This window comes from Urocampus carinirostris, chromosome 4 (genome assembly GCF_059441175.1).
Source record: "Urocampus carinirostris isolate Australia breed hairy pipefish chromosome 4, RoL_Ucar_1.0, whole genome shotgun sequence".
NCBI classification, from domain to species: Eukaryota; Metazoa; Chordata; class Actinopteri; order Syngnathiformes; family Syngnathidae; genus Urocampus; species Urocampus carinirostris.
Window position 1 is genome coordinate 9,220,682 of NC_142352.1, and position 15,187 is coordinate 9,235,868.

At 39.7% G+C, this 15,187-nt stretch overlaps 1 protein-coding gene across 2 annotated transcripts in view; it reads right to left on the reverse strand.

Annotated features, from left to right (window-relative positions):
- The window catches only part of luzp2 (leucine zipper protein 2), a 317,514-nt gene that overhangs the window by 273,971 nt on the left and 28,356 nt on the right, over positions 1-15,187 (reverse strand). The gene's annotated exons all lie outside the window — the stretch shown is intronic.

Below are 15,187 nucleotides of genomic sequence, written 5' to 3' on the forward strand. Positions count from 1 at the left end.
TGCCTTATAGTGCAGAAAATACAGTCAATGTAACTCGTTACTACCTGCCTCTGCATATCGGTACCCATTAGATGGCAACTTGGAGTGTGATGGGTAAATATTCTGCGTACGAGGGCTGTTCTTAGCTCAAAGTTGCCGATCATGCTGAAATACACGGAAATCAAACAGCCGAAAATTCACTGCGCGACAGTACCTGTCACTGTATTTTGTACCTTATTTGATCATTTCAATTTCTGTACGCCATACAACAATTGGTGCACAGGAAAAGACATTTTTGAAAAGATCACACCCGTCTTTCACAATTTGACTATAATCTGGCTCATCTCAGTCACTGGTAGCAGACGACAACATCATCGGGATCCCTAATGAAGATGGCGTCTGTGAAATCCTGCACTTCTTAGTATAATAGGCAACACTAAATTGACTGCAAGTGGGGAAAGAATTGTTTGTTCCCTTCTCATGCTGGTGTTTTTCCTTGCCCGCATACCGGTTTCCGGTCAAGGGATGGCGCTATTATGGCCTGTGCGGCATTTTCAGATATTTCTTGATTGAGAGATATACAAATATGTGTCAAGTCTAGTCAGGTCATTTTTATTTGTATAGCCCTTAATCACAAAGAGTCTCAAAGGGCCTCACAGGTTATTACACAGACTATTTTTTCAGACTATTATTACATCATCCCCCGATCTGGAACCAACATGAGGGCAAGGAAAAACCTGAAAACCTCAACATGAGGAAAATGAAGAAACCTTGAGAAGGGACCGCACATGTGTGACTATACTGATATAGTTGATGGTGTTGTTCATTTGGTAAATACAGGGTTTGTATCCCGTTTTTCATGGACAGATTAAATCTCTCTTAAAATATTTTAAAAGCCAATTTTCCCAGTACTATTAAAAGAAGAAATCGGTTGAGAATCAAATATATTGCAGACCATCAAAAAGTACTGTGACTCACATATGCAAATTTAATTCTTGCGCATGCATTAATCAAGACATATAATTAATAATTTCCTTTGTATTGTCATTCTGTGTAACAATGTACACAGAACGAAATGTCGATACACCTGACCCGTTGTAGCGAGCCGATGCAGCCGCAGCCAACAGAGGGCGCCGCCATTTTACCAATGTTATAAGTCTTTGGTATGACTCGGCCGAGGTGCGAACCAGCGACCTCGATCTTATTTGTGGAAGTGAAAAATAGGTGTTTCAAAATGTTTTGAGTCAAATCTCCCCCCATATAACTGTTGGGTTAGTGTTATGGTTAGGTAACCCAAACCCTAAGGACGGTAATATGTCGCTTACATTGTCAGTTGCAGAAAGTTCTTTCCTTATAACTCGTATAACTACTAGGAAACACTACCTTCATTTTTTTGCATAGCCCATGATGAATAGCCATAATTGTCAGGTAATCCTTGCACTAATACAGACACTCCCCTATTTACGACCATAATGTTTGTTCTTTTTTTACACCATTTTGCATTTTGGCTACAACGTGTAATTCATTGATTAGTGCTGCATTCATAAACAGTTGCAAACAAAACTAAACTATGTTAAATGTTAAGTTAGTTCTGTTAAGTGGTTTCACGAAATAACATTACAGTCGCCCCCCTACATACGACCATTAGACTTACGAAATATGGTAGATACGAACATTTTTCTCGTGATGTTGAAAAATATCCGGACATTGCTGTAAGTTAGATTTTGTGTTCACCTTTTTCCGAGTAGAGGACATTACTGTAGTGCTTCTTTCCGCGGCTCTGTGAGAGGTCACCCAGCATTCACCCCGAGGAATAAATCCGCTTCCTCTTCCTTGTTTGTGTGTAAACATGCTTAACTGTATCTCTAGCGCGCTAAGAACTTTGACATTTTTATTGTTTCATATCTCGTGCATCCATTCAACATGGTTGGTGTAAAGGGTAAGGAGGCGAGCCGATTCTTTTGTAATGGAAGTGGAATAAGAAAGCCCGATGCGGTTGAGAAAATGGTCGGATCGCTTATTTTAGGCCACTTTCTACCACGGAGGAGGAAGTCGCCTAACTCTTAAACTAATCTTCTAAAAATAAGTAAAAATGGTTTATCTTTGGAGAGCATATTCTTTTATGAAATGTTTATTTTTTAGTACAATACAAGTTACTTATACAAGCCTTAAACATACTAATATAAACCATAAAAATACAAAATATAGCACTGAAGGTGTAGCATGCACCTGTCCAATTTTGGCATGACCCATAGACCTATAGAGGGCAATGACACTTTAAAAGACAATGCCATACAAACTAAAAAAGTAGCCGTTATTCACAAAGTGAAGCCACCAGGTAGCAGTGTCGGCGTCATTTTTGAGTAGACTTGTTCAGATTCAGGATCAGATGTACTATATTGTCATACTTGTACACGTGTATATAGAACGAAATGTCGATACATCTGACTTGCACAGTTTCCTTAAATGTACAGATATGGGGGCGGCAGTAGCTCAGGAGGTAGAGCGCTTGTCTTGGAATCAAGGGATCCCAGTTCGAATCCCGGCTCGTCCGTGTTACATGTCAAAGTGTCCTTGGGTAAGACACTGAACCCCTAATACCCCCAATAAGCATGTTAACGTCTTACATGGCTGCAATACAAGGCCGCAATTGGGAAATGTGGAGCACATTGTAATTGTAATTTGGGAAGTCATTGACTTGAAAAGCGCTATATAAATGCAGATCATTTCATTACAGATATAAATAAGTTGGAGTATTGAAGTACTAGTAATATACTAAATAATTATAGCTATGTATAGTATTATACAGTAGTGCAAAGAGTGCAAGAGGAGCAGCTAACCAGATGTGCAAAATGGGCAGTCAGGTAAACAAGTCACTATACAATAACAATAACACTGGAGTATGAGGAGAACAGATGTGCAAAGGAGTGGCTAGGTATTGTTGTGTTATATGACAACAATTTTAAGTATTTACAAGCACTTCATCTAAAAGTCAAGCACTTTTCAATCCCAGAAAACACAACACTGAAATTCAAACATGTTTAAGGATTCCAAGCACCCCCACGAATCCTGTAAATAAAATACAAGGTTTTACAAAATATATCTTGGTTTTTATACTACATAGTCTATCTTCTATCTATCTATCTATCTACCCTGGTCATATCCCTTGAGAGGGGTGACCAACAGCAAGACAAACGCATACAAAAAAAAGTAAATAAAGAAAATAGTCTATCTTGCTGTGAGTAAATAGACGTCGTGTTGCATTATTAAAGTTAATAATCGCATAATAAGGGGAATTGCAAACATAGAGTATATGGCTGAGGTTGAGTATGCCAAACCAGAGACTAATGTTAGATATTGGAAAAAGCATAAAGCCATCCTGACGGATATCAATCAAACCAAAAAAGCACCATAGAGGAAGCAATTATTTTGTATATCTGATGATGACTCTGACTTTGGAGGACATTGAATAAATATTGTATTTTGGTGTCGTGTTCATGGTTTACATTGTCAGCAGTGTTCCCTCTAAGCTGCGCGCGTGCGCAATTGCGCACTGCTCGCACATTCTCAGCGCACAAGAAAATCTAGCCAGCGCACAAAATTGAGGGCTCAACATTACTAATTAAGAAGCGACTTAAGTCAAAGTTACAGTGCATGAAGGTAAAAATACACGGGTTACCCTGACGTTGTGTCCTAAATGCGGCATTTTGAAGTCGAGTCGAATTAGAACGAAGTTAAGTAAAGTTAGTAGAGTTTGTCGAGAACCGGCTTCTTCGGCTCGGCTCACTAAATGGAACCGGCTCTTTCGGGTCCTAAACTGCTCTTCAATTTTGTTTTTGCTTCTTTAATCCCAACATGACCAAATATTAAGTAAAATTATGGACAAAATGACTTAGAAGAAAGGGGGAATAGAACAAAAAAGAAAACAATACCAAAATGAAAAAGTAGTGAAAAGCTGAGAAAAAAAGAAACAAAACGAAGAGAAAAAAAGAAGGAAAAATTTAGAAAAGAGCCAGAAAAAAAGAAAAGAGAGAAATGTAGGAATAAAGTAAATAGAGAACAAAAAGAAAAAAGTAACAGATCGGAAAAAATAAACACAATGAGATTTTTTTTAAAGGAATTTTTAAAAAAGTAGAAAAAAACACTGAAAAAAGAAGAAAAAGTTTGTGTTGCATTCCAATAATTTCCAAATATATCAAGTGAATCTTGTCCCCAACATTGTACTTCCACAAAAAAATGTGATTAAGTACAGTTCTGTATCTTACAACCGACTAAATAAGCCCCCAAAAATGTTAATATTATGCGACAAAATATGTAAGAAAAAAAAGAAATGGATATCTTGTGAAAGAATTGTAAGAATAAACGACGTTTGTAGGCCGTACAACCTTTGCAATAGTACATGAGTCAATTCATTCTAAAGAGAAAAATAATTTTGCATTGCCGGAAACTCAGCAAAATGTAACTTGATCTCAAGTTTTGGACATGTTTGATAATTAATTATCTTGCCACACTTGGGATTACGGTTGCTCACTCTTGTTTCAAGCGTTGCTCACCGACTTTGTGTGAACGCTCAGACCCGTGGAAAATTACAGGGATTGATTTTCAGTGAATGATTCTTATCATGGTCCCTCTTAATCAATGTTTTTCACTTAAAATGCTTAGCTTGAGCTGAGAAAAACTAAATACAGTCGGCCATTTTTAACATTATCCCGCCGTTGATGACGCACATGCAGAAAAAGTCACAACTAAGCCTCAAATATCCCACAGTCAGCCGGTCATAACTTGAAATTTAATGACGGCTTTACCGGGAGAGATTTAAACCTTCTGGTTTTGGATTCAGTTACTCCTCCACTTGAAAGTGACTTTTCTATTAAGTCTTCTTATTAATTGTGTTCTCATATCCTGAGCATTCCCGAGCTGGGTTATCCTGTTTGTATGGGGCATTAATTCAGTCATACAGTGTGCGGCACCCCACACTTTCCTTGCACCAACCCGCATATATTAGCATCTCTCTTCCATCTATTAACGCACAAAAGCAACTGTGAGATAACCTCGCTTAAAAGCATTGTATACATAGGCTATTTACTGTATATAGAGAAGTAACTCGACATGCTTTCAAGAGCATAAAATCACTGTTAATCCGTTTAGGTTGGAAGGCATATTTATTGTATAAGTCCTATCCATTAAGTCATTTTTTTCCAACCTTTTCTGAGCCAAGGCACACTTTTTGCATTCAGAAATATCGAGGCGCGGCGAGGGTTGAATTATTTAAAAAAATAATTCGATTTTCATTTTATTTTTAAAGCTTCAAGTGACATTTTAAAGGTTTTCTTGTAGTTTGTGGTCACCGTGCCTCAGGAAATAATACAGGGGAATCATATTAGTAAATAATTTGTTTTTCAAGTTTTACAATCATATTTTTTTTTTCAGATTAAAAAAAATACTGTCACATTTATTTCTAAACATGAATAACAACCATTTTTAAGTACATACAAAAATAAAGCAAAAAGTGGTTTTTCACTTGCAGATTATTTTGCTAATTTTGAGTATTATATTTCAGTATTTAGGGAAGCACGGCGGCGCAGTGGTTAGCGCTTGTGCGGCACAGTTCATGTCATGGGAACCTGTCGTGGGTTCGAATCCAGCTCCAGACTTCCTGTGCGGAGTTTGTATGTTCTCCCCGTGCTTGCGTGGGTTTCCTCCGGGCACTCCGGTTTCCTCCCACGTTCCAAAAACATGCATTTCAGGTGAATTGGCCGGTCCAAATTGTCCCTAGGTGTGAATGAGCGAATGAATTTTTGTCTGTCCCTGTGTGCCCTGCGATTGGCTGGCAACCAGTTCAGGGTGTCCCCTGCCCACTGCCCGGAGATGGCTGGGATGGGCTCCAGCCCCCCCGCGACCCTAATGAGGATAAGCGATACGGCGAATGAGATGAGATGAGATTTCAGTATTTAAAAATATATCTTGCAGTTTGAATATCAAAAAAATAAGATGAGAATTAAAATGATAAGTACACGGAAAATAGGTAATAATATTTACAAGCAAAATTGTCTTTATCCTCGCGGATCATTTTGCTAGTTTGGAGTAATTGTTTCTTTAGAATAGAAATGAAATGAAATGTTTATTGAAGGTATTGTTGGATACATTAATCAAAACATGACACAAAGAAAAAACTAATGCTGAGAGTGAGCATGGTTATTTTGTTTTTTTTTTCGAGAAAAATCAGAAATACATACAAAGAGCAAAAATGGTTTTCAGTTTTTTTTCTAAAAACGTAAAATAACAAAATAATAATTGAACACAATGTTTTACTTTATTTTTTGCGGGGCAATCTTAAACAGCTTCATTAAAAAACGTTTTTGAATATGTGTCACTGTAGTACCTCCTGAGCAGATAAATAAAGTAAATTTCGGACTATAAGCCGCTACTTTTGAATGTAAGGCATCGTCTGTAGAGCATTTATAAAAATGAAATCAACAAGACGACATCATTTTAGTTCTGCATGTAACAAAAAAAGCATTTTACACTTGGTTGATGCCTTATTTCAAATGAAATACCCGGTGTCTATTCGAGTCCTCTCATTTAAGAAATAAAAATGTATTTGTGTGATACAGTAGTTTCAAAAAGTATCAATTTTAGTCACTTTAAAGTCTAGGTTTAGTTGTGCTTCTGAAGGACACAGCTTATCATTATAAGGATATCCTGAAATCCCAAGAAAAACAGATTGAGAGGGGATTCTAATATTTGGGGTCAGTACCCATTGCGGGCGACTCTGCAGGCCCTGGTCTGAATTATACAAGGTGAGGGAGATTCACTGACAAGGTTACGTACAGCGGGGATCATTTCCACTAAAACCCATGACCTTCTTCATGTCTTTTTAATCAACTGCATTTTTTGCCATCTGGAATTTCACTTACGATGAAACAAGTAGTTTGACCTTGGGTGTGCTAGTCTTTTCAGATTTAAAGTGAGATACAGTAAAGCTGAAATAGAGCAAAGCAAGCAGACATTCGGTTTAGGTACAAGGATCATACAAACAAACTCTTTAAAAACCGACATGTTAAAACCGGAATACATAGCGAAACTCTGAATGTTGTAGAATAGAAACTTGCATTTGTAGAATAGATTTGCATACATTTGTTCAGGAGACTTGCTGACATGTAGAAAGACTTGCTTACAGTTGGGAGAAATGTTGCTTACATTTTCGTGAACGTCTCGGCGGACGAATTAGTATAAACAATCCTCCTTAAGGGAGGACAAGAGATAACGGCAAAGGGCAAACTGACCCATAGGGTGGTCCTTAATGGGGGTCGAAATTTTTTTTTTTTAAATATTGGGCTCTGACCCCCCGCATATGTTCTTATATCGATAAAAACACACTGTGTGCAATTTTGAACAATTTGGATAATATTTAGAGGTAGCTCAACGACTTTGAAATTTCCCAAAATGGTAAAATTTTGGCAATTTTCGAGAAAAAACGGAAATCTTAACCCTATGTGTACGGCGTTTTAGAACATCCAATTTCAGTCCATTGCTTATAATTGTAACACAAGAAAAGTTACAAGTAACTTTGTACACTAGGTCTGATATAATGTGCGAAAAATCCTTATTTTTCATACCAAAATTTCAGAGGCCTTGAGCGACCTCTAAATATCCTTTGATTTTGATGAAACTTTGCCTAATTACGTTTTGTATATATTGGAACATATTCAAGGGGTCAGAGCATGAAATTTTAAAAGTCGAAAAATAAGGACCACCCTACTGACCCAAACTTAAAAACACTTCCAAATAAGGACGGAACCCTGTGAATGCCACGTGTTTACACATGCTGTGGTGAAACTGTAAGATATGAGATATGAGAACTGTGAGATATCTGAGATTCTCTGAGTTTTCTTGTTGAAATTGTTGTATCAATAAAAAAGTGCTCCCTCTGACGTCATTGATTCCTGCATTCTTTGAACACGTATGAGACGATTTCTCGATTTATCTTCTTCAACACCAACTCACGTTGAACAGTTGTTTTTCTATAGAGCTGACACTCATCATCTAAGCCAGGGGTGTCAAACTCATTTTAACTCGGGGGCCACACGATAGAACAAACATTCTGTCGGGGGCCGGACGAGTAGATTAAAGAGGAAGAAAAAGAGAGATAAATAAAAGAGAAAGAGGGAGGGAAAAGGAAAGAGGGCGGGACAAAGAAAGAAAAAGAGAGAGAGGGAGAGAGCGTGAGAAACAAAAGAGATAAAAAGTCGTGAGAGAGGGGGAAAAGAAAAGGAGAGGAAGAAAGAAATCCAAAGAGAACTAGAAAGACAGAAGGAGAGAAAAGAGAGAAGAGAGTGCGAATGGTCGGAAGAGAGAAAGAGAAAAGAGAGAAAAGGAAGTTAGAGCAAAAGAAGTTAAAAAGACAGAGAGAGAAAGAGACAAAAGAGGGACAAAGGAAGAGAAAAAGAGAGACACAGAGAGTGAAAGAGAAAAGGGGTGGAAAAGAGAGCGAGAAAGAGAGAGAGAGACAGAGAGTGAAAGAGACAGAGACAGAGTGGAAGAAAAGGGGTGGAAAAGAAAGAGAGAGAGAGAAATAAATACAAGTACAGCATCTTTGTGAGAGGAACCTGGTTTTGGCAGCATCAAGTGGACATATTGCAGCTTGTTTTTCTCTTGCGCTTCTCTGAGTGTTGTCTCGCGGGCCGGATTCCATCCCGTAGCGGGCCTGATCTGGCCCGCGGGCCGCCTGTTCGACACCTGTGATCAAAGCCATAGGTGTCAAACTTACAGCCCGCGGGCCACGTCCGGGCCTGGCCTATAATTATATTTGGCCCGTGAATCATAATGGCCCAGCAGATAACCCTCAAACTACAGGTCCCATAATGCAGGGCTTCAGCTGCTTTGCCGCTGCAAGACTTCTCAGAAACGCTCCCGCATCAATCGAGTTAGCTGTAGCCTGAAGGGGGCGCACTTTTAAAACTTTCCACTGACAAACAACATGTCAGCCAGTCGAAAAACAAGACCAGGAGGTGCATTAACAGTGAGTCTTTAGTGTCAGGAAGCAGAGATGTGAGGCCAGGGGACGAACTTTTATCTAGCATGACGCAAAGGAAGGCTAAATGGAGAAAAGCAGGGTGATGTTTCTGTTGCTGAGGATTACGCGGATAATAAACCTTCACAATGGCCAAGAGAAATTGATTCTGAAAACAGCTTTTCAAAACAGATGGGAGACTGAATATATAATTACTGAGATTGCTGGTGGCCATACTATATAATATAATATATGTAAAACATCACTATGAGACAAAACTTCAGGATAAGATAAGAAACCTGAAAAGAGAGCAGAAGATACTAAAGTTGCAGAGTATGAATATCCAGCATATATTTTTCACTAAACGAAATCCCAAAGGAAAAGGAAAAAAATGATTTATATTTCCTTTTTTTATGTATTTTAAATTGTATAGTTTTGACAGGAGGTATTTTTATAGAGAGCAAAATATTTTAGTATTTTAATGTTCAAGTTCATTTATTTCGGAATAATATTCCTGTCTTTTTTAGATTCAAATGTATTAAAAAAAAAAAAAAAAAAAAAAGGTTTTGTTGATTCAATGGTTTGAGTTTTGACACACTGTGCAATTGTGTTTGACACCCCTGATCTAAGCGGACTCCATAACTTCAAGTTATAATATGTTAACACGGGATTGAGAAAAGCCATTGTGACACCCGCAAAGGAATTCATTCATGGAATTTTTGTGGAAGATGACCATAAAAATGTGAACCGTGTGAACTATATGTTCTTTTGATAAACACGGGGGGTTCCAAAAGACTTGGGAACAGTTGGACATTGGATAGATCTGAAACAATTAAGGATATAAAAAAAGCATCTGGTAATTTCAAAAATCTTGTAATCCCAATCATTATTTATTGAATTATTTTTTATTCAAAGATGTGAGCCCCAACAACTTGTGCCCAAATTTGTCCCAGCATTGTTTTATCAGTGGTTGCAACAGCTTCTGTAATTCATGCCTTCAGCTCCTCCACATCTCTTGGAATAGGAGGCACAAAGACCAATCATTTCCCAAATCCCCACAAAAAGAAATCGCATGGTGTGTTATCTGGACATAAGACTCTGATCATTCCGCCCAGACCGTCCAATTCATCTGCAGTGTTAAAGTCAGAAATTGTCTAATACTGAGGCTCCAGTGAGGTGGGACCTAATCATGTTGAAAAATCAAGTTATCGGACTCTTTTTCACTCAATTAATCCAGTTTCCAGTTTTCCACCATGTTGAGGTATGTCTCACCATCAATGGTTGCCCTTTTAAAGATTAATGGTCCATAGATAGCTTTCTTTGACATAGCACAGTAAAGACCGGATAACAGAAGCTCTTCCAACCATTGACAACGAAATCCTGGCACATGTTTGGCAATAATTTAACCATTGGATTGATGTGTGTCGTGTGACCAATCTTGCTAACATTGAACATCTTCAAACATACATCCATCCATTATCTGCACCGCTTTTGCTCAATAGGATGCCCATCCCAGCCATCTTCGGGCAGTGGGCAGGGGACACCATGAACTGGTTGCCAGCCAGCCGCAGGGCACACAGAGACTGTAAATGTAAATGGTCTGCATTTATATAAGGCTTTTCAAGTCAATGAAGACCTCCCAAAGCGCTTTACAATGTACTTCACACTTTTCCCTTTTACACAATAACCGATAGCAGCGTAAGCCACGCAAGGCCTACCTGCTCTCGAGGGCATTCAGTGCCTTGCCGAAGGACACTTCGACATACAAAACGGATGAGCCGGGAATCGAACCTGCGATCTCATGATCCCAAGACAAGCGCTCTACCTCTTGAGCCTCCAGAGATGGACAACTCACTCGTTCATTCACACCTAGGGACAATTTAGACCGGCCAACTACTCTGACATGCATGTTTTTGGTAAACAGGAGTGTCCAGGGGAAACCCACACAGGCACAAACTCCACACTAGGAGGATGCAGTTTCTGGACTTGAACCCTGAACCCCTGCACCGTAGCATGAAAAAATTGAGATTACAGGCTTTCTGAATTTACCAGATTTGTTTTTATAGACTATACAATACAGTTATTGCTACATATGGCAGGATTGGTCCTCCATACTTTAAAGGTGACATACAAAGGTTACGCTCCACCAAGAATGTTATTAATAAATTACTTATTTGTTAGATTTTTGCCCTTGTGTTCAAAATGCTTACTTTTCTTTGGTCTTATTTAGATAGCATTAATAGATGGATAGATGCAAGGAGACCAAGAGGAAGGTCGCGATTGACATGGATGGATGGATGGTGTTATGAGTGCACTGCAGGAAAGAGGTGTAAATATAGTGGAAGCAAGAGCTCTTGTTGGTGATAGCAATGCGTGGAGAGGTGTTGTAAGAGGATAGTGGGATGTTTAGACCTGTTCTAAGGGATGGGCAGTGCCCTCTATGATGCGGCAGGGGTAAACCAGCGAAAGCTGTCGGACCCTGACCCGAGAGACACAGCCGCTTTTTTGTGTCCTGTTTCATCTGGAGGGACGAAAGCATGACCAACTTGGATGCCGAGGTGCTTAACTTGTTTGGGTGTTTGCACATTTGGGTTGGCTATGGTCAGTTTTTTGTGTTTTTTGCTACTTTTTCCTTTTTTCTTTTATTTATTTTTGTATACATGTTTGTCTTGCTGTCGGTTGCCCCTCTTGAGGGATATGACCAAGGCAGATAGATAGATAGATAGATAGATAGATAGATAGATAGATAGATAGATAGATAGATAGATAGATAGATAGATAGATAGATAGATAGATAGATAGATAGATAGATAGATAGATAGGTAGGTAGGTAGGTAGGTAGGTAGGTAGGTAGGTAGGTAGGTAGGTAGGTAGGTAGGTAGGTAGGTAGGTAGGTAGGTAGGTAGATAGGTAGGTAGGTAGGTAGGTAGGGAGAGAGAGAGAAAGAGAGAGAAAGAGAAAGAGAGTGAGAGAGGGATCGATAGATAGATAGATAGAGAGATAGAGAGATAGATAGGTAGGTAGGTAGGTAGGTAGGTAGGTAGGGAGAGAGAGAGAAAGAGAGAGAAAGAGAAAGAGAGTGAGAGAGGGATCGATAGATAGATAGATAGAGAGATAGAGAGATAGATAGGTAGGTAGGTAGGTAGGTAGGTAGGTAGGTAGGTAGGTAGGTAGGTAGGTAGATAGGTAGGTAGGTAGGGAGAGAGAGAGAAAGAGAGAGAAAGAGAAAGAGAGTGAGAGAGGGATCGATAGATAGATAGATAGAGAGATAGAGAGATAGATAGGTAGGTAGGTAGGTAGGTAGGTAGGTAGGTAGGTAGGTAGGTAGGGAGAGAGAGAGAAAGAGAGAGAAAGAGAAAGAGAGTGAGAGAGGGATCGATAGATAGATAGATAGAGAGATAGATAGGTAGGTAGGTAGGTAGGTAGGTAGGTAGGTAGGTAGGTAGGTAGGTAGGTAGGTAGGTAGGTAGGTAGGTAGGTAGGTAGGTAGAGAGAGAGAGAAAAAGAGAGAGAGAAAGAGAGGGATATATAGATAGATAGACAGATAGATAGGTAGGTAGAGAGAGAGAGAGAGAGGGAGGGAGGAAGGGATAGATAGATAGATAGATAGATAGATAGATAGATAGATAGATAGATAGATAGATAGATAGATAGATAGATAGATAGATAGATAGATAGATAGATAGATAGATAGATAGATAGATAGATAGATAGATAGATAGATAGATAGATAGATAGATAGATAGATAGATAGATAGATAGATAGATAGATAGATAGATAGATAGATAGATAGATAGATAGATAGATAGATAGATAGATGGACAGGTAGGTAGAGAGAGAGAAAGAGGGAGAGAGAGAGAGAGCATATCAATTGTTGGGTCATCTAGCTGGTTAAGCAGTTATTTCCCTCTGTTTTCTGTTTTTCTGCCTATGGCCTCCAGGGCATCTCGTCCTACCTGCAATTAATAAAACTTATCCCAGATACTTTGATTGGACTGCTGTAGTGCTGTCACTTCACATATTGTCGCCCTGTCAAAATTGCTATCATAATTGGCAGAGACTTAATTGCGCTGTCCCGTTAAACACGGATGCTTGTGTTCTCTGAAATGAGTCATTACCGGAGGGCCGGACTCTTTGTCTTACACCCTACTGCAAGATGTATAACCATCATAAACAAAGTGGGTCGCCATCGCTTCTCAGAGCGGCACCCAAAGTAAACGGGCGTATTGTCGGCGCCGCAGCTTGCAGTGGATTTGTTTTGAAGCTAAAGCGGCACGCTTGAGTGCTTTTTGGGTCTTGTCACATCTGATCAATGCATATAAAAGTGATGCTCTAGGCCTTTCTAAGTTTCCTCAATGCTGCTGTTGGTCACGGCAGAAGTCTCACAGGCTTTATATGATCTCCCTGCCTCCATCCGTAACAGACATCCACTTATCGTTTAATACAACTCAACCGGGATCCCGGCTTTTTATTTCTATCGCTTTCTTCAGCATTTATCTTAGCAATCAGCCCCGCGTCCCCGAGATAAGTAACATCTGATTGGTTTACGTATCCGTAACTTGGAAATTTTTCAAATTCAAAACCGGGATAACGATTAGGAGTCTGTTCGTTAGCTTTTGCTGCTCATGCTGGAGCTGCACACCGGGGACTGGTTCCCGGCCAAGTCCGAGCCACGTTGACAAACAGCCATTACACTCACTTTCACAACCAAGGAAAATTTAGTCTCTTCAATGAACCCGTCCTGCTTGATTTAAGATGGCGGAAGGAACTAAACTAATATATTTATAGAATGTCATAAATAGTTCCCACATGCTCTTTGGGCCAAAATGGTGCATTCATATTTTCTTAAAGGAGTTATAGGGAGGCAGCACGGTGACGCAGTGGTTAGCGCATGTGCGGCACAGTTCATGTCATGAAAACCTCCTGCGTGGGTTCCAATCCAGCTCCAGACTTCCTGTGCGGAGTTTGTATGTTCTCCCCGTGCTTGCGTGGGTTTTCTCCGATAACACACATCCGATAACTACCATTTATTCACAACACAGGCGTTAGACAACACGTCTTTTTTTGCTTGAACAAGATCACATGGATACATAAAAGGAATCTGATTGGCTTTAACAAAATCACATGATTAAATGGACAATACACTGCTGGTTGCTAATTGACGCTTGAGTACAATAAATGAACAGTAAGAAAAGTGAAACTTTTGTAACATAAGAGAACAATGAGTTAATGTAAAATCAAGGGAGAATATCAGGGGAGGCAAGCTTGTGGTCAGACTTCCCGGCACTAAAGTGAAGGACATCTTGATTAATAATTAGTGGGCCCCAAGATGATACAATTGTTGAAGGAATAATCTTTGGCTTCTTTAAGGTACTTTTGAGGATAAAATCATATAAATGTACATTCAAACAATAATCAAAATCATAATTTCCCTTACACATAATGGTAGAGCAGGCAGCACGGCGGGGCAGTGGTTAGCGCGTGTGCGGCACAGTTCATGTCATGGAACCTCCTGTGTGGGTTCAAATCCAGCTCCAGACTTCCTGTGCGGAGTTTGTATGTTCTCCCGGTGCTTGCGTGGGTTTCCTCCGGGCACTCCGGTTTCCTCCCACATTCCAAAAACATGCATTTCAGGTGAATTGGCCGGTCCTAATTGTCCCTAGGTGTGAATGAGCGAGTGAGTTGTCTGTCCCCGTGTGCCCTGTGATTGGCTGGCAACCAGTTCAGAGTGTCCCCTGCCCACTGCCCGATGATTGCTGAGATGGGCTCCAGCACCCCCGCGACCCTACTGAGGATAAGCGGTGCAGCTAATGAGATGAGATGAGATGAGAAGCCGCAGGGTTGAAAGCTTGGGGAAGAAAACCTGGGCTTATAGTCCGAATTTTACAGTAATATCCCTTTATATATCACATTTATTCTTGCAGTCTTTGGCATTTGGAGATTTAGCTCCCATTGACTGCATTTCCAATGTGGTTTTCAGCTCGATTTTTTGGGGGGTGTTTTCTTCTCCGTTTTTGTTCTTTTCACCGGTGTTTAAAACAACAACTGGGTCACTATAGGCGGAAACAAGCTCAGTAGAAACATCTCAAAAAACAAAAAATGACGACGTCTGTTTTGGCATGAACAGAAAAAATCTATAAATTATACAGGTAGACACAAAATTCTAAAATCATGCAAGACGCCAGACTTCAGTG